General features: G+C 44.5%; 1 non-coding gene across 1 annotated transcript; it reads left to right on the forward strand.

Moving 5' to 3' along the window:
* The first annotated feature begins 3,190 nt into the window (after positions 1-3,190).
* LOC119326842 lies at positions 3,191-3,352 on the forward strand. Its single transcript, XR_005158207.1, has one exon. It is a non-coding gene; the product is annotated as a U1 spliceosomal RNA (small nuclear RNA).
* The last annotated feature ends 17,063 nt before the right edge of the window (positions 3,353-20,415 follow it).

The raw sequence follows: 20,415 nt of genomic DNA on the forward strand, positions 1-20,415 counted from the left end.
CCCCGGGAAAGTTATTGGGCCTATTGGGCCATAGTGGAGGAGAGGAGGCAGGCCACGGGAGGTGCCCCCCCTTGCCCCAATCCGAATTGGACAAGAGGAGGGGCGCGACCCCCTCTTTCCTTCTCCCTCTCTCCCTTCCCCTTTCCCCTCTCCGTTGATTGGAAGGAGGGGGGGCCGAATCCTACTTGGACTAGGAGTCCAAGTAGGACTCCCCCCTTTGGCGCTCCCTCCTTGGCCGTCGGCCTCCTCCTCCCCCTCCTTTATATACGTGGCCAGGGGGCACCCCAAAGACACACCAAGAATTCTCTTAGCCGTGTGCGGTGCCCCCTTCCACAGTTTAATCCTCCGGTCATAGTGTCGAAGTGCTTAAGCGAAGCCCTGCGCGGATCACATCATCAACACCGTTACCACTCCGTCGTGCTAATGGAACTCTCCCTCGACCCTCTACTGGATCAAGAGTTTGAGGGACGTCATCGAGTTGAACGTGTGCTGAACACAGAGGTGTCGTATGTTCGGTACTTGGATCGTGAAGACATTCGACTACATCAACCGCGTTAACTAACGCTTTCGCTTTCGGTCTACGAGGCTATGTGGACACACCCTTCCCCTCTCGTTGCTATGCATCTCCTAGATAGATCTTGCGTGATCGTAGGATTTTTTTTTTTTGAAATTGCATGCTACGTTTCCCAATATACTGGACCACAAGGATCCAGCCGCCTGACCGGCCGCAGCACCACCACGGTGCCAAATCAGCTGGTTTAGGCCCACCACGCCAACCTGCCGCAGCGTACCAGATCCATCGGCCCGCCAAAGCCCATCTAGGCCTGGCGAGATCCGACACTTCGGCCGTCACCACAGAGGCGTCTCTATCGCGGGAAGGCCGCGCTGCCGCTGTCGCCACTGCCACGTCCGCCGCAGGGATCCCGCGGCACCGCGCCGCCGAATCACCGTAGACCATGTCGCCGCCAGAAGAAGAAGACGCCACCGCGCGCGGCGGAAAAGACCCCGCCGCCGCCGTCATAGCCCACAGCCCGCGCTTCGCCGGCATGAACTCGGGCGGCGGCGGGAAGGAGAGATCGGAGAGAGGTGGCTGAGAGCCGGCGACGCGATCTCCCCCCATGTCGCCTAGGGTTGGCGACGCGGGGGTCGGGGGGTCGGGCCAATAAAATTGGGGGAGAGCGATGGTTTTGAAATTTGATTATCTAATACTCCCTCCGTTCCTAAATATAAGTCTTTCTAGAGATTCCACTAGGTGGACTACATACGGAGGAAAATGAATGAATCTACTCTTAATTTGCATCTATATACATCCGTATATGGTTCATAGTGGAATCTCTACAAAGACCTACATTTAGGAACGGAGGGAGTACATGATTGTAAATACATGATTGCTAATATAAACAATCTGCATCACTACGGAAGTGGCGGATATTAGCAAATTCTAGCGGTTGCACTAAGGTTCTGCGTCGAATGCAAACAGACTGCCAATTAACTGTATGATCAGATGACTTTGTTCGTTGCCGAAGCTACTGTCCTTTCAGAATGTACTAGCTCATCATTCTTTTGCATACTTTTTTCTTTTTTTGCGGTTGTTTGGCGTGTCAAGCTTATTTGTAGAAGCTGCTACCATTTGAGCATTTTGGTTATTTGTGAAACAAACATTTCCTCTCATCATTATTATTTAAATTTGAAGTAACTGTAAGTAATTTTCTGTTTGGAGGATGTGTTTTTTGTGTTCTTTTTGACAATCATTTTGTCGAACGTTATTCTTAATCTTTTTCTTGGTACGAGTTGAGAAAAAAGATATTCTTATTAGCATGATCTGGTCAGTTCTCCTACATCATCTGGCCATTTATTTAAATTATGTAGATCTAGCACTACCAGGTTTCTTTGGTTTACAGCAACGGGCCTTACTCCTGAAACTTTTAGCCATCTAACCGATCAGGTGCTAATTTAAAACTTCATGCAAGTTGTTTGAAACTGATTTGCTATAAGTAACTCAAATTCAGTATGTGATGTGTCACTAGAACTATACCGCGTCATAAACAGGGACGTACATTTCTTACGCTGAAATCGTGATTTGGTCACATATCTGTTTTGTAAGTTCTCTTTATTCAAATTCATGGTTATGGCTTCTCTATCTAATAGTACTACTATAAGATACGATGGTTCACTGAATTTGACTGTTTATGTGTTCAGTACTTCAGTTACTACAAAACCTGCATCAATCATACTAACACAAATATCTGAGATGGATCTGTGTGACATCTTTTTCGAGCCAACTTGTGGACTCGGAAGCCATACTGCATTTTTTTTTTTAAAATTGAGAATCCATACTGCATTCTTGTTTGCTGATTGTTATTCTAGAGCCAAGTGCCTAAGTCGTTTTTTATATGTAGACATGAACATGATGTGAAGCTGATGTGTGTGTATCGTAGTATAGATTATAACAACTATCAACAACAACTTGCTAGGTCAGCAAAACTATTTTTATGTCTTATTTTTCATGTCTATATAAGGTGATTACATGTATATCTTTTTCGGGCCATAAATGTAAGATATGCTGCTGATGTCAAAACATCATGCTAGCATCCTCATTGTTTGTACCGACCAACAAGTATAGTCGCTGCCTAATTTGAATGCCATTGTTCTTTTGCTACCAACAGTAGCACCAAGAATCCAAGAAATTCATCTGATTTGTTTTTGAGTTAAAAAAAAAGGGCACTATCTTGCCATCCACTCAGGAAAGTTGAGCTTATATGACTATCACGGCCTTGTATAACGAGCTAGATAGACTTCTATTTTTTACTTGCCGCCGTGCTCTGTTTCCATGGATGTTCATGCCGTGCGCCGTGCCACCAAATGTAGGGTCACAAAGAGTCCTGACGCTTGACTGCGCTTCTTTACGGTTCCAAGTTCAGGCCTCCCCTATGGTTCAGAAACTCGTGTCCACCGAATTGCAGCCTGCTAATTAAGGAAGAAATAATCCTGAACCTCACCGGCAAAATCTGGCCCGGTTGGTACCGATAGGCCCATACACGGTGTCCTGTTCGAATTCCTCGTCCCAGAAACCCGGAACAAACACCAGGCGAGGCATATGCTTTCTTTCGTTTAGTACCACATCGCTTGTCCAAGGAGGCAGCGTTGGCAGCGCAACCTATAAAACCAGGGCATAGGGCAACCTTCAAACATACTTACCTGGACGGGGTCTATGGCTGATCAAGAAGAGCCATGGCCTAGGCTAGTGACCCACATTGCACTTTGTGGGTGCGCTCGCTTACCATCTCCTCTTTGAGGGAGAGTGGATGTCATAATTTGTGATAGATGGGGTACGCGTTCGCGCGGCCCCTGCCAAGTTTCAATGCTAAGTTTTGGTCCTGTTGATTTGCAGCTTTGTTGGTATACTGAACTCTCTTTGAAACTGTGTTTGACATTGTGCTTTTTCTCGCTTGTCTGTTTTCTACCTGGCAGTTTCAGTTCGAGTTCTGCACAAAGTCTGAACTTAGTTGCTCTGTATTTTGAGTACTCACTGAAGTCTGAACTTGTTGAACTGCACGGCGTCAATATCTGGAGTCTGAAAGCAACCACAGTTCATAACACATCGCTTACTAGAAAGAAAAACCAGGCACCGTATGTTGACAGTAAAGATTTCTTCTGTTCAACATACTGCTTCTTTTAGTAGCACGTGTTCCTTTTCATGCAGAATGCTTTTTCTTCCCTCTGTGAAAGAGACAGGTTTAGATTGAGATGATTCGTTAAACAATGCAGAGAAAGTTAGAATTAGCTTGACTGCAAATGTATGAGCAAAACTCAATTGACAAATATGTATGAGCAGTACTCCAGGGAAAGAAATTCAAGCATAAGTAGGTGACCAATATCCTGTAAAGTTATTGGTGAACACTATGTCATACTCATGGATACCAAGATAAGGTCAATTTATCCTCCTTTGAATCTACACATACCAGGATAAGGTCAATTTATCCAAAACAAATCAGACAATAATCTGAGAAGCACTCATATTTTTTATGGTCCCTCATATTCTTCCATGCATGTTTATGGCTAGTACTCCTGTTCACCAACTTTTCCAATGATGGTGTCTTGGGTCAAAATGTAACACAGGTCAGATAATATGGATGTGGTTGGGTTTTGGTAAGATAAACATACAGGAATTAGTTGTACCTACCCGTTCACGGAATCGACTAGTTACATAAATTATATCAGAAAAGACTAGATAAATTCATATCTGTCTGCAAATTATTTCTCTTGTTGGCTCTGATTGCTTCAAAGCAGGCTGCAAACTCAAAAGAAAATTCACTTACAACTAAACTAAGATACTACTGATGACTGCGCAGAACAGAAGCTGAATTGTGAGGGAAGGGAGAGACAAGAAACAATCAACAAACCTGTTTTTTCAGTTCACATCTCATTGGGTCGCTCTACACCTCTTAGAAATTTAATATAGCGGAGCTTTGGGATCTCTCAACAACCACGAAACGGGAACGACCCTGTGATCGGAATTCCAAGTTTCTCCTAAAGATGCAAGCATTCAACCTATTCATTAAAAGAGACTAGGAATTAATGAATTGGTTGAACACGTTCGCACATTTAATTGCATAACTATTTTAAACGATTCTCACCGTTCAACACGTTCATTCAGTACATATCTCTCGTGGCATGTGTTCTTTGTTTTCATACAGAGAGGATTATGAAGTATGAACATGAGAACTGTAATGGTAAATATGAGGTGTCCAAACATTGCAACTTCTCCGAGTTTGTAGGTTCATCGGTGCAGGAATCCAGTTAAACATACTTACATAGTTACATGAACTATTGACTTTGTTGTTCTTACCTACTTTATTGATCGTCATCACAATCAACTGATGCAAACTGGGCTATATGTGCCTTTTATAAGGGCGTTGAAACAATTGGATGCATTATAAATTCAGGTGGACATTGTTAGAGTACGTAATGGGCCTAATGTACCCGTTAGCCCTCTCCACCGCGTCGCTGCCTTTCCCATCCGCGCCGTTGCTCTCCACCTTCGGCGCCGCCACCGCCCAGATGCCGGCGCCCTCCACCGCGCCACCAACAGGCGCCTACACCCCAGAGGAGGTCATCGGGGTCCTCAACGACCTCGTCACCGCCGTCCAGGGGATCCGGCTGTACCTGGCCAGCCCATACGGGCCGCCGCCGACCCTGCAGTGGTACTCGTCGCACGCAGCGGCCTCCGCGGTGTTCGCTGGGCCGCTGCAGCCTCAGCTGCAGCTGCAGCGCCGCCCGCCACCACCCCGCAGTGGTCGCTGTGGCCGGCGCCGGCTCTCGCCACGCCCACTGCCCCCATCCAGCAACCGTCGTGGTTGCCATGCCGCTACAGCTGCCATCCACCGCCACCACTGGCCCGCCCTGGCTGCAGTGGCAGCCGCCGCTCCTGGCGGCCTCCGCCGCGCCCAGCGCGACACCGCAGCAGCCGCTGCAGCTGCAGCAGCCACCGCCGATCAGCTTCGGCCCCGCATCGACCGCGCCGGCGGGAGTCTTGATCCACCAGATCAAGTTGCCGCCGTCGCCATCACCGCTTCCCCAGGGCGTCCCCATCCAGCAAATCAAGTTCCCGCCGTCGCCGTCACCGCTTCCGGCTTGGCTCACTACTTGCCACGTGTCGGCGGCGGCGAGGCTGTAGGCTGCTGCGCGCGGCCTCCTAGCGCGTCGGCGTGTGCGGGAGATGCGTGGTCTGCAGCTGCTGCTCCTCCCAGCTGCGCTTCGCTGCGCAAAGGACCTCGATCTCGTCCGCTGCGTCGGGGATCTTGGTGAAAGTGCGTTATATCTACTAGAGGGGGGTGAATAGGCGATTTTTATGAATTCTTCACTGAGGAATTTGCCGGTGAGGAAATTCCTTAGAGAAGAACTACTTGCAGCGGAATAAGTACTCAGAAGTAAGCATGACAGAATACACACATAGTCATCATGATGAAATGAAGACAAACAGAGAGTACAGAAAGCGTAAACGCAGGATAACACAAGATGAAGACAAACAGACTGAAGAAATTGAACTGAGGAAATTGAGAAAGTCTTCAGTCAAAGTCTTCAAACACAGATATGAACAATCACTCAACACAGTAATGAAGAAATGAAAGAGTTGAGGAAATATAACCAGTAAGGTTGGTGAAGACAATGATTTGGTAGACCAGTTCCAACTGCTGTCTCAGTTGTACGTCTGGTTGGAGCGGCTGAGTATTTAAACTCGAGGACACACAGTCCCGGACACCCAGTCGCTGAGCACGCAGCTCAGGACACCAAGTCCTCACCGTATTCTCCTTGAACTGAGGTCACACAGACCTCGTCCAATCACTCCTGGTAAGTCTTCAGGCGACTTCCAAACCTTCACAGACTTCGGTCACTCGGCGATCCACAATTCCTCTTGGATGCTCTAGACCATGACGCCTAACCGTCTGGAAGAAGCATAGTCTTCAAAGGTAACAAGCGTCGGATCCACGCAGGATCAATCTCTTCAGTGATGCTCAATCACTTTGGGTTTGTAGGTGTTTGGGTTTGGGTTTTTCCTCACTCGATGATTTTCGCTCAAAGTCTTCGGAGGATGGGTTGCTCTCAAATGACAAGTGTCAGTTTCTCTCGGAGCAGCAACCAGCTAGTGGTTGTAGGGGGCGGCTATTTATAGCCTAGGGAGCAGCCCGACATGATAAAACATAAATTCCCTTCGATGATATGACCGTTAGGTGGATAAGATATTTTGGGACAGCTGGCGCGCAGCACAACAACGGTCGGAATTTTGACTCTCAAATTCCTCTGGGCTATCATGTTCCTCACTGTGTAGGCAATCCGCACTGGCGAATTCCTAACTCCTCAGTCAGAACAAATTCCTCAGTGACCAGAAGAACTTCGTCTCTGTCACTGAAGAAATTGACTGAACTGTATGAGATTTCCAATGGCTTCACTCGAAGGGATTGGTAGGTGTAGGATTTTGAGTTTAGCATCACATGGAAATTTTTCCTTAGTATTTCCTCGACCCCCTTTAACAGTACAGTGTTTCCTATGACTCAAGAAGGAGAACAACAAAACTATTAAAATGAAAGTCTTCAAGCTTCATATTCCTTGCATGAATATCAAGTCTTCACGGACACACCAATTTCTTCACTTTCAAAGTCTTCATGAAAGTCTTCAGGAATACCAAAATCTTCAGTCGAAGATATCCATTTTTAGGGGTCGACTTTCTCTGTAAATATCAAACTCCTCATAGACTTATAGACATGTGTACACTCATAAACACATTAGTCCCTTAACCTATAAGTCTTCAATACACCAAAATCACTAAGGGGCACTAGATGCACTTACAATCTCCCCCTTTTTGGTGATTGATGACAATATAGGTTAAGTTTTCAACGGGGATAAACATATGAAGTGTAAGTACTGATATTGAGGAATTTGATTGCAAGATATAGAAGAACTCCCCCTGAAGATGTGCATAGTGAGGAATTTGCTTTTGAAGCAATGCACACTTGAAGAGTTGAATCATGGAGATCTCCCCCTATATCTTGTAATTCATACATGCATTTGACATATAATATGAAGAATTTGAAATGCATGATGAAATATGGTGCCTGAAGAAATTCAGCATGCGTGCAATAATATTAACGAGGAACAAGCATGCAGAATAACGCATCAAAAGTATCAGAGCACAGTGCATCAAAAGTATCATAGCACCATTGGTTTTAAGATTACAACTCGATCCAATAAAAGTTTCAGAAGAGCGAGAGTTGTAACTTAGCAAAAAAATGCCCATATAATAGACCCGCTTGAAGACTAACTCAGATTTCTCCCCCTTTGTCATCGAATGACCAAAAGGATCGAAACTGAGGACTAACGTCCCTGAAGAATATCAAGTTGATGGAGGAGTGTCAGCGTTGTTTGGGTCGGTTGTCGTAGTAGGGCTTGCCGCAGTGTCGTCCAAGTCTTCATTTTCATCAGTGTCGCGCGATGAAGAATAGGAGCTGGCCACCAAGGAAGGAACCTTGACCTTCTTGAATTTCTTCGGTGGAGGTGCAGACTAGTCAAATTCTTCCTTGAGACCCATTCTCTTCAGATCTTTTGCGTTGTAGACATGAGATAGAACAGTCTAGGTACGGTTGAAGGTTTCATGGAGGTAGTAGTGGTTTTTCTTCACTGCAGTGTGTGGAGGTCATGTTGTGAAGAATTGAACCAAACTGACGCTTGACCCATTTATGATTGCGATCAACTTTCTGATGAAGACTGAGGAGTAACTCACGATCAGTCATCACCCTGGGTGCTGTGGCTTGAGGAATTTGCTTGGCAGAGGTGTTGGTGGCAGAGTCATGTGTGGCAGAGTCATCATTGGTGGAGTAGGATGCAACCTTGCGAAATTGACCATCCAATGGACGAATGCCTTCATTTATCACAGCAGTTGCCTTGCCTTTGTCATCAACTGAGGAAAATGTCCGTTTGAGGACTTCAATTGGAGGCAAGTATTTGCCATGGTTCAGAGTATCAGCCTTGTAATTGAGTGAAGACCTTGTCCTGATGAACCTCATAATCCATGGTGCATAAGGCTTCAGCTCAAATGGTGACATAGCAATATCCACCAGAGTCCTCATGAAGAAATCATGGAAGTTGACAGGAACGCCATGAATGATATTGAAAACATATTCTTCATGATGCCAACGACTTCTTCATCATTTGAGTCGTGGACTTTGATAGGACTCATTGTCTTCGTCAGAATGCGATAGACAGTCCATGGCACATACAGTAATTCCTTGACGAGGAATTAGGTTCGAGGGGCTTGCCCTGGCTTCAAGAGCTTCATCAGCACTTGCATGTAATGATTTGTAAGCTCAGATTCATTGTAGACGCAACGAGCACCTTCAAGGGGATGACTGAGTGGGAGGGCACGAAGCAATTCAGTTGTTGGTGCCTTGTAGTGAGTATTTGCTGACATCCAGTCCAGCACCCATGAGTTCACATCTTCAGAATTTCCTGTGATGTGCAGCGTTGCATAGAATTGAAGAATGAGTTCTTCATTCCAATCACAGATGTTAGTGCAGAAATTCAGCAATCCAGCATCGTGAAGAACACTGAGGACTGGCTCGAAGCCTGGCAGAGATTCCATGTCCACGTGAGGAATGTGTTCATGATCGAAGACTTTGTCTTTTTTAAATAGCACTGAGGAATAAAAATTGGCTTGACTAGCAGTCCAGAAATGCCTCTTCCTTATGCGAGCAGAATCATAGGGATTGTTGTCTGTGAAGAACACATGCTCGTTGAAGAAATCTTCAGCCTTCAACTTTTGCTTCTTTGAGAATGGATCCTTTGGCTTGGGCAGAGGAGTGTCAGTGAGTTGCATCACAACCTCAGGAATCGCAATCTCCGGTTCTTCAGGCTGAGGAATTTCTGATTCCTCTTCAGTGGCAGTCTTCATGTTCAAAGGATCAGCAGCAGCAGTTTCTTCAGCACGAGTAGCTGGAATTTCTTCATGCACAGACGAGGTAGGATGAGTTTCTTCAGAGCCCATTTGAACGGTTGGTGCAGGGGACTGAGGTATTTGTTGTATTGGGGTGAAGAGTGGAGAATTGGGATGCTGACTTTCCCAAAAGTCATCATTCATCACAGGCGTAGTGCATCCAATATCCACGGTCATCTTCAATTTCTTCAACGCCAGCCTCTTCAGCTGTGAACTGAGGCATTGGCGAGGAAGCAACAGGCATTGAAGGGATCGCATCCACTTCAATTTCTTCATCAATCTGCTCTGACGAAGCAGCAAAATGATTTTCTTCATCAGATCTGCTAGGGATCACATATTCTTCACCAAAAGGAACAAGGTCCTTTGATGGCAGGGTGAAAATCGGAACAGCATCAATTGGATTTTCAAGTGAGTTGGTCATAGGCTTCATTTTCTTCGGAGCTGAAGAATCTGAAGAAGATGATGCTTTCCTTTTCTTCACTGTAGCTCTCTCTGCAGCCTTGGTCTTCCTCACATCTGATGCAGATGGAAGGGTAGGAGTTGGTGTAGGTGCAGGAGGAGCTGAGGAATCTGTTTGAATTTCCTCAGGCGCAACTGATGCAGTTGCCCCGACTTCTTCATTTTCTTCAGGCGCACCACTAGTGGATGCCCTGGCAATGTCTTCAGCGGCTGGAATGGAGTCATCAGCCCTAGAACTAGCATTTTCATCATCAGCCTGAAAGTCATCAGCGGTGCTGGCATGTTCTTCAGTTTGCTGAGTAGAGGCTTCATCTTGAGGAATTTCTTGTTGCGATGGGGCTGCAACATTGGTGAGCTTCTCAGTCAGTTTAACGAACCTGACTTTGGCTCCTTGCCAATCATCATAATAAGCATTGAAATCATCACTAAGGGCTTTGATTTCAGACTGGATCTTGAGGAGTTCATCAGTTGTCATTTTGACAACGTTTTTCCTCAGGAACTTCTCTTTCCTGAACTGAGCCTTCTTGATTTGTCTAGCCTTCTCAAATTTCCATTTCTCTTCAGTGATGAAATGGGTCAGCATGTGACTTTGGCCAGGAGTCAAATGAAAATCAGGCATAGGAGTGTTTGGGTCCTTGTGCGAGAGATCAATGTAGTCGAGGATCACTTTTGGATCAAAAAGCAGTGGCACATTTGTGCCTTTGGCTCTAGCGGCCCTTTCTTGCCTGTCTCTGATGATTTCTGCAAGTTCATCATCATCAGCTTCATCGTCAGATGGCACTTGGAAGGCAACCTATTTCTTCTTCAGATTTGGCCGAGGACCTCGACCAGTTGTTGCCTTTGTCTTCAGCAGAGTGGGGCCTGATGAAGAGTTTGGTGCAGCTAAGGAACTTGGCCGTGAGGGCACAGTTGGTGAAGCATTTGGCTTGTGAGCGGGCTTCTTTGCCATTGATTTTCTAGGCCTCACAGAGGCCTTAGTGGCAGCAGCAGTAGCAGAGTCTTCATTGAATTTCCTCACTGCTTCTTTGGCTTGTCTTGCCAACTTGGCTTGGCGTTTGGCCCATTCTTCAGGGAAATCCTCACCACGCTTGATGCTGGTGGGGTCAGCTTCTTGGCCAGGTGCCAATGGAGCTCTTGGGCATGGAGGATTTAGTGCGAATTTCTTCATATACTTTGGAGTTACATATCTATACTCCCTCCATTCTCTTGCCCATCTCCTTTCAATCCTTTATATGCGCACCTTGCGCTGATTTTTGTTCTCCTTTCCGAACTTAGCCTCATCAGGTGTGCAATAGTCAGCATAGATGTCCTCAGGTATTTCAAACGCAGTCATGACCTCCGGCCTCTTTCCTCCTTTCTGTGGTTTCTTACCGTCTGCCATATTCTTCAGTTGAGGGATTTGAACAATCGAATTCTCTGAAGAAGTATGCAACTTTTCTTCGAGGAACGCTGCAAATGAGTTAAGTTGATGAGAACCTAGTGATTCAGCAGTGGACATGAGTACATGTGAACAGAGTATAGTTGCAAGGAATTTGAAGAGGTCATACGCGTTCTCAGAAGGTTTTCAAAAAGAACAAGTCTGAGGAATTTGACCAGATGAGTATTGAAGAATTTCACTAAGCGTTCTTTGTCTTAGGTTCTAGAGTTGTATAGATTGAGGATCCACACAATTGAGGAATCTTGAAGATAAATGATGCTTAGAGAAATGAATTAAGAGCAGATGACTAGTGAGGTGTTTTGTGTGTGAGGATTTGAAGAATAAAACACCTTTGAAGATATTGTTGAGAAAATTTGAATCAAAGAGGGCAGTAAAAGTAACTTTTAATTACCCTGATGAAGAACACGACGAACTGAGAAGTGTAGATTTGAAGCTCGTCAGTTCAGATCTTCCACGCCCTAACTTGGCGGAGGAAGACAACTACTACAGCGGCGGAGTGAAGATTTCCACGGCCGGCGCGAGTACGACGGCGACGAGGTCGAGGCAGTGAAGCTCTTCCTCACCGGCGATGATGGAGTAGCGGCGGCGCTAGGGTTTGAGAAGCTCGAGTGAGAGAGAGCGGTCAAGCGGAGTAAAGGAAGTGAGGAAGGAGTGAGGGGGGTATTTATAGTCACAGTGAAAAACTGTTTGCCCGAAGATTTAGGACGACCATGCCCCTGACCCTTCTCATTCGCTTGACACGTGTCACCCATGAACAGAAAAGTGGATATCGTGGGTGAATAGATAATTCTATCGTGGGATACGGGACGGTTTGAGCGGCAAAACCGAAAATTTGGATAAGATAAGATTTTAAGTTTCGTTCGCAATTTATTCAGCTGACAAGGACACGGTGAAGATTTTGAACGAGTTTCAAATAGAACGCACATGAAGAACTTGTGAATAGATTGGGTCGAGTATAGCATAGAGGGGAAAGGGTCCGATCACATTCACTTAGCAGAAAATGCAACTTGAAGAAATAGCCATAAGTGAATGATGTATAGGACATGAACTCATATATATATATATAGCCAATGAAGAAAAATGACGGAAACAGCGAAGATTTTCCAAAGTTGAAGAATTTGAAAAAAACTGAAGAATTTCAAAACTGAGGAATTTCAAAAATAAAGATTTTCAACTTTGGTGGTGGCATGACCCACCGTATAAGAATGATGATTTCAGACACCGCGTACAATTGTCGTAGGGTTCTGAGAATCAAATTCTTCATTAATTTCTTCACACTTAGAGTGTTATTCTTCATTGATTGAAGAAAAATGTTTCTTCATGTGTTGCACATCTAAGTCATCAATTTTGCATAAGTGTTAGGATGAGTGTCCTTTTTCAAAGAATATTCAAAGACTCTAAGATATTTAGCTCACACTGCAACTTGCTAAATCTCTTCTCATCTAAGGGCTTTGTGAAGATATCGGCTAGCTGTTCTTTAGTCTTCACATGATCAATAAAGATGTCGCCCTTCAACACATGATCGCAAAGAAAATGATGACGAATCTGAATGTGCTTTGTCTTCGAGTGCTGAACTGGGTTGTGAGCAATCTTGATGGCACTCTCATTGTCACAGTAGAGAGGCACATTCTTCACGTTGATGCCGTAGTCCTTGAGAGTTTGCTTCATCCACAGCAATTGAGCACAGCAAGAACCAGCAACAATGTATTCAGCTTCCGTAGTAGACAGTGATACGCAGTTCTGTTTCTTTGAGGACCAACAGACCAAAGATCGTCCGAGGAAATGACAAGTACCAGATCTTGACTTGCGGTCCACACGATCACCAGCATAGTCAGAGTCAGAATATCCAATGAGATCAAAAGTAGAGCCCTTGGGGTACCATAGTCCTAGTGTTGGTGTGTGAGCTAGATATCGAAGAATATGCTTCACAGCCTTATGGTGTGATTCCTTCGGTGTAGCTTGAAATCGGGCACACATGCAAACACTAAGCATTATATCTGGCCTAGATGCACATAAGTACAATAAAGAACCAATCATGGAGCGGTATACCTTGTGATCAAAGTCAACACCATTTTCATCAGTGCATAGATGGCCATCTGTGGGCATAGGAATTTTGACTCCTTTGCAATCTTGCATGTCGAATTTCCTCAGAACATCCTTGAGGTATTTCTCCTGAGATATGAGTATGCCATTGTGCTGCTGACGAATTTGAAGACCTAAGAAGAATTTCAACTCTTCCATCATAGATATTCGATATTCTTCACTCATCATATAGGCAAATTCATCACTATAACGTTGGTCAGTACAGCCAAAGATAATATCATCAACGTATATTTGGCACACAAACAGTTCACCATCATAAGATTTAGTAAAGAGAGTAGGGTCGAGTGAACCGGGTGTGAAGCCATTCTTCATGAAGAATTTGTATCATACCACGCCCGAGGGGCCTGCTTGAGGCCATAGAGGGCCTTATTGAGTCTGAAGACTTTGTCAGGATTCTTTGGATCTTCAAAACCTGGGGGTTGAGCAACATATACTTCTTCCTCAAGCTTACCATTGAGGAATGCACTTTTCACATCCATTTGATATAAAGTGATATTATGATGGTTAGCATAAGCAAGTAATATGCGAATAGCCTCAAGTCTAACAACAGGTGCAAAAGTTTCATCGAAATCAATTCCTTCAACCTGTGTGTAGCCTTGAGCTACAAGTTGTGTCTTATTCCTCACCACAAGGCCATTTTCATCTCGCTTGTTGCGGTAGATCCACTTTGTGCCAATGATATTATGCTTGCGAGGATCTGGACGTTTGACCAGTTCCCAGACATTGTTGAGCTCAAACTGATGTAATTCTTCTTGCATGGCATGAATCCACTCAGGCTCTAGAAATGCTTCATCTACCTTAGTGGGCTCTGTGATGGAGACAAAAGCATAGTGCCCACAAAAGTTAGATAAATGTGAAGCTTTTGAGCGGGTGAGAGGACCTGGTGCTTCAATGTCATCGATGATCTTTTCAACTTGCACTTCTTTTGCAACGCGACGATGAGCTGGTTGTCGTCGAGGAACTTGATCAGCATTTTCTTCAGCATTTTCCTCAGGTGCATTAGCTCGACAATCTTCGCGTTCTGAAATGAATTCCTCAGTAGATTCTTCGGTAGGAATGACATCCTCAGTAGCCTTGAACTTGATAGAATCCTCAGCTGTTGGTTCATCTATCACAGAAGGTAGGTGCTCTCTTTGCGAGCCATTAGTTTCATCGAACCGCACATCTACAGTTTCAACAACCTTGTGAAGAGCGTTGTTAAAGACTCTGTAGGTGTGCGAGTCCTTTCCGTAACCAAGCATAAAACCTTCATGTGCTTTCGGTGCGAATTTAGCATCGTGATGAGGATCCCTAATCTAACATTTAGCACCGAAGACTTTTAAATAACTCACATTGGGTTTCTTGTCAGTGAGGAGTTCATAGGCAGTCTTCTTGAAGAATTCGTGAAGATATACTTTGTTGATGATGTGGCACGCGGTATCAATTGCATCAATCCAAAAACAACGAGGCGTTTTGTATTCATCAAGCATAATGCGAGCCATCTCAACAAGAGTTCTGTTCTTGCGCTCCACGACGCCATTTTGCTGAGGAGTATAAGGAGCATATAACTCATGAGTAATACCAAGTTCATCAAGATAGTCATTAAGACCGGAATTCTTGAACTCAGTTCCATTGTCACTCCTGATGTGCTTGATCTTCACACCAAAGTTGGTTGAAGCTCTCGAGGAAAATCGTTTGAAGACTTCCTGCACTTCATGTTTGTAAGTGACAATGTGTACCCATGTGTAACGAGAGTAATCATCAACAATAACAAAGCCATATAAAGATGCATCATTAGTGACTGCTGAGTAATGATTAGGACCAAAGAGGTCCATGTGAAGCAATTCGAATGGACGAGTAGTGGTCATGATAGTCTTCGCTGGATGCTTGGCCTTGGTCATTTTTTTTCCAGCTTCACAGGCACCACACAAGTGATCCTTGAGGAATTTGACATTCTCAATGCCAATGACATGCTTCTTCTTCACAAGCGTGTGCAAGTTCCTCATGCCTGCGTGACCAAGTCGTCGATGCCATAGCCAGCCTTCTAAAGCTTTTGCCAGTAAGCACACGGCTGGTTGTGGTCCTGTAGAGAAATCAACAATATACAGATCTCCTCTCCTAAAGCCTTCGAAGACTTTGGAATGGTCAGCTTCCATGATCACAACACAACGATATCTTCCAAAGACAACAACCATATTGAGATCACAAAGCATTGAGACTGACATGAGGTTGTATCCTAAGGACTCGACAAGCATGACTTTGTCCATGTGTCGATCCTTTGAGATCGCAACCTTACCTAGACCCAATACCTGACTTTTGCCTTTGTCAGCGAAGATGATATGCTTCAGATGTGACGGTGTTAAGGGAGCATCCATTAATAGGTTCTTGTCACCAGTCTTGTGATTTGTACATCCACTATCGAGGACCCACTCGTTTGCTTTGGGCTGATCATCCTGCAGATGAATTAGTGCATCTTACGAACTCATATACTTCATTAGTGAAGAATATGACGTCAATTTCATCAAGCAATAGCACAGATAAGCAGTGTGAGGACGTGTGAAATGAAAGTTCATTTCATCATGATTTGCCTGCGTCCTTTCAGGCAGTTTGTTAGGCCCCCAGCAAATTCTTCAGACGTTAAAGCACGTTTGGAAACCTGACCCTATGGAAGAAGATAGTTCTTTTTCTTCACCGCCCACATCTGAAGGGGTGGCAAAGAATTCATCACTCTGCGAGCACCATATGAGAAAGGTGGCATAGAAGCTAGTCCACTTCGCTTCACATAAGAGGGGTTAGGGTAAGCATATGAATAAGCAGAGAAATTCTTCGAGGATTTACGAACATAATGATTTGAAGAATAATGCGCATATTCATAGCCCTTAGCTCTACCCTGCGAAACAGAAGGGTTAGCCCGATGATGTTCATATGAGGACTTTGATCCATTTGTGGAATTTGATCTATGTGAGGAGTTTTGTTCGTATGAGGACTTGGATCCATATGAAGAATTTGGTCCATATGAAGAGTTTGATCTGGGGTTCCTATTCTTCACTGGTGGTGTCATGAGGACATTCACCTGAAGACTTTCAACATAACTTTTGGGAACCCAGATTTTCTTCATAGGGGAACCGTTCCTGCAGTTAGTGCCAACATATCTAGCAAATACTTCACCATTCCGATTTTTGAACAATTTATAGTTGGAGTCAAATGAATCATCAGAAGAATGAGGAGATTCACATGTAAAGCCAGATAAGTTAGATGGATCAACTGGAGGTCCCTTTGCAGCAACCCATGAGGTTTTGGGGTACTGCTCAGGCTTCCAATATGTTCCATCAGCATTGAGTTTCCTCTCAAAGGCAATACCCTCTTTCCTAGGGTTTCTGTTGAGGATCTGCTTTTTAAGCACATCACAAAGTGTCTGATGCCCTTTGAGGCTTTTGTACATGCCTGTCATATACAATTCCTTCAGCCCTGCATCGTCAGTGATACTAGCAATGTCCTCAGATGAGGAATTAGTGATAGCAGAGGCAGGTGAAGAATTTGTAACATTTGAAGCATTTGAACATTCAGGTGAAGAATTAGCAGATTCACGTTCAATGCACTTTAAGCATGGAGGATCAAATTCTTCCTGAGTAGCGCTGATTTATTGAGCAAGTAATGAATCGCGCTACTTCTGAAGATCTTCATAACTCACTCTTAGCTTCTCAAGATCTTGCTTTCTTTGAAGAAATTCATAAGAAAACTTCTCGTGATCGGATAAGAGAGTTTTATGATGAGTTTGAAGGTTGTCAAACTTAGACTGAAGTCTCTGAAGATTTTCAGTTAAGTCTTTAGTGCGGTCCATTTCATCACCCAACATATCATCACTTTTGTCTAGCATGTTTTGAAGTTTTTCAATAGCCTTTTGTTGTTTCACAACAATCTTAGCAAGTTTAGAGTAGCTAGGCTTAAGATTTTCATCAGATTTATCCTCACTTGATTCAGAGGAGGGGTATTTAGTTACCTTAGCAGCCTTTGCCATGAAGCAATATGTGGGAGCGTAGTCGTCATTGCCTTCATCAGCGTTGTTGGTGTTGCCATTTTCTTCAGAGTTGAAGATAGACTTGCTGACAAATGCGGTAGCAAGAGCTAGACTTTCCACGCCTGACTCAGACTCCTCGGATGCCTCCTCTTCCTCATGATCCTCAGATTCAGCCTCAGAATCCATTTCCTTGCCAATGAATGCCCGAGCCTTCTTAGAGATGCTCTTCTTGTGGGATGAAGACTTTGAGGATTTTGATGATGAAGACTTTGAAGATTTCTTCTTCTTCTTGGCATCATCGGAACTATAATCCTTGTATTTCTTCTTCTTTAATTCCTTGTCCCACGGAGGACAATCTTGAATGTAGTGACTAGGCTTCTTGCATTTGTGGCATAGCCTTCTCTTATAGTCACCTGATGAGGAATCACTGCTCCTTGAAGATTTTCCAAAGCGACCACGTCTTGAGAATTTCTGGAACTTCTTCACGAGCAGTGCTAGCTCCTGTCTCAATTCTTCAGGATCACCAAGGCTACTACCAGAATCTTCACATTCAGATTCAGACACTGCCTTGGCCTTCAGGGCACGTGTTTTGCCATAGCTTGAACCATAGAGATCTCTCTTTTCACCAAGCTGGAACTCATGAGTATTTAGCCTCTCGAGGATATCAGCGGGATCTAGTGACTTGTAATCAGCACGCTCTTGAATCATCAGTGCCAGAGTGTCAAATGAAGAATCAAGTGATCTCAGCAATTTCTTCACCACCTCATGGTCGGTGATGTCAGTGGCACCGAGCGCTTGAAGCTCATTTGAGATATCAGTGAGGAAATCGAAGGTTTGCTGAACATTTTCATTGTCGAGTCTTTTGAAGCGGTTGAAGAGATTGCGAAGAACGTCAACACGAGAGTCACATTGAGTTGAGACTCCTTCGTTTACTTTGGAGAGCCTATCCCAGATAAGCTTAGCAGTTTCCAAAGCACTCACTCTACCATATTGCCCTTTACTCAGATGACCACATATGATATTCTTCGCTTGAGAATCGAGTTGCTTGAATCTCTTCACATCAGCAGTATTCAGGGAAGGTGTGACTGAGGGAACACCATTTTCCACAACGTACCAGAGATCGTTGCCAACTGCTTCAAGATGCATTCGCATCTTATTCTTCCAGTAGGGGTAGTCCGTGCCATCGAAGGTAGGACAACCAGCAGAGACCTTGATCATACCTGCGGTCGACATAACTAGAACTCCAAGTGGTTAAACCAAAATCACACAGAACAAGGGAGTACCTTGCTCTGATACCAATTGAAAGTGCGTTATATCGACTAGAGGGGGGTGAATAGGCGATTTTTATGAATTCTTCACCGAGGAATTTGCCGGTGAGGAAATTCCTTAGCGAAGAACTACTTGCAGCGGAATAAGTACTCAGAAGTAAGCATGACAGAATACACATGTAGTCATCATGATGAATTGAAGACAAACACAGAGTACAGAAAGCCTAAACACAGGATAACACAAGATGAAGACAAACAGACTGAAGAAATTGAACTGAGGAAATTGAGAAAGTCTTCAGTCAAAGTCTTCAAACACAGATATGAACAATCACTCAACACAGTAATGAAGAAATGAAAGAGTTGAGGAAATATAACCAGTAAGGTTGGTGAAGACAATGATTTGGTAGACCAGTTCCAACTGCTGTCTCAGTTGTACGTCTGGTTGGAGCGGCTGAGTATTTAAACTCGAGGACACACAATCCCGGACACCCAGTCACTGAGCACGCAGCTCAAGACACCAAGTCCTCACTGTATTCTCCTTGAACTAAGGTCACACAGACCTCGTCCAATCACTCGTGGTAAGTCTTCAGGCGACTTCCAAACCTTCACAGACTTCGGTCACTCGGCGATCCACAATTCCTCTTGGATGCTCTAGACCATGACGCCTAACCGTCTGGAAGAAGCACAATCTTCAAAGGTAACAAGCATCGGATCCACGCAGGATCAATCTCTTCAGTGATGCTCAATCACTTTGGGTTTGTAGGTGTTTGGGTTTGGGTTTTTCCTCACTCGATGATTTTTGCTCAAAGTCCTCGGAGGATGGGTTGCTCTCAAATGACAAGTGTCAGTTTCTCTCAGAGCAGCCAACCAGCTAGTGGTTGTAGGGGGCGGCTATTTATAGCCTAGGGAGCAGCTCGACATGATAAGACATAAATGCCCTTCGATGATATGACCGTTAGGTAGATAAGATATTTTGGGACAGCTGGCGCGCAGCACAACAACGGTCGGAATTTTGACTCTCAAATTCCTCAGGGCTATCATGTTCCTCACTGTGTAGGCAAGCCGCACTGGCGAATTCCTAACTCCTCAGTCAGAACAAATTCCTCAGCGACCAGAAGAACTTCGTCTCTGTCACTGAAGAAATTGATTGAGCTGTATGAGATTTTCAATGGCTTCACTCGAAGGGATTGGTAGGTGTAGGATTTTGAGTTGAGCATCACGTGGAAATTTTTCCTTAGTATTTACTCGACCACCTTTAATAGTACGGTGTTTCCTATGACTCAAGAAGGAGAAAAACAAAACTATGAAAACGAAAGTCTTCAAGCTTCATATTCCTTGCATGAATATCAAGTCTTCACGGACACACCAATTTCTTCACTTTCAAAGTCTTCATGAAAGTCTTCAGGAATACCAAAATCTTCAGTCGAAGATATTCAGTTTTAGGGGTTGGCTTTCTCTGTAAATATCAAACTCCTCATAGACTTATAGACCTATGTACACTCATAAACACAGTAGTCCCTTAACCTATAAGTCTTCAATACACCAAAATCACTAAGGGGCACTAGATGCACTTACACTTGGGTATGCTGTTTTCCCCACGGACAGCGACCTCAAAGTCTACGACATCAGCGGTTGGGGGGGGGGGGGCGCACCCCTCCTTGCC

The sequence above is a fragment of the Triticum dicoccoides genome, chromosome 6B, assembly GCF_002162155.2.
Source record: "Triticum dicoccoides isolate Atlit2015 ecotype Zavitan chromosome 6B, WEW_v2.0, whole genome shotgun sequence".
Taxonomy (NCBI): domain Eukaryota; kingdom Viridiplantae; phylum Streptophyta; class Magnoliopsida; order Poales; family Poaceae; genus Triticum; species Triticum dicoccoides.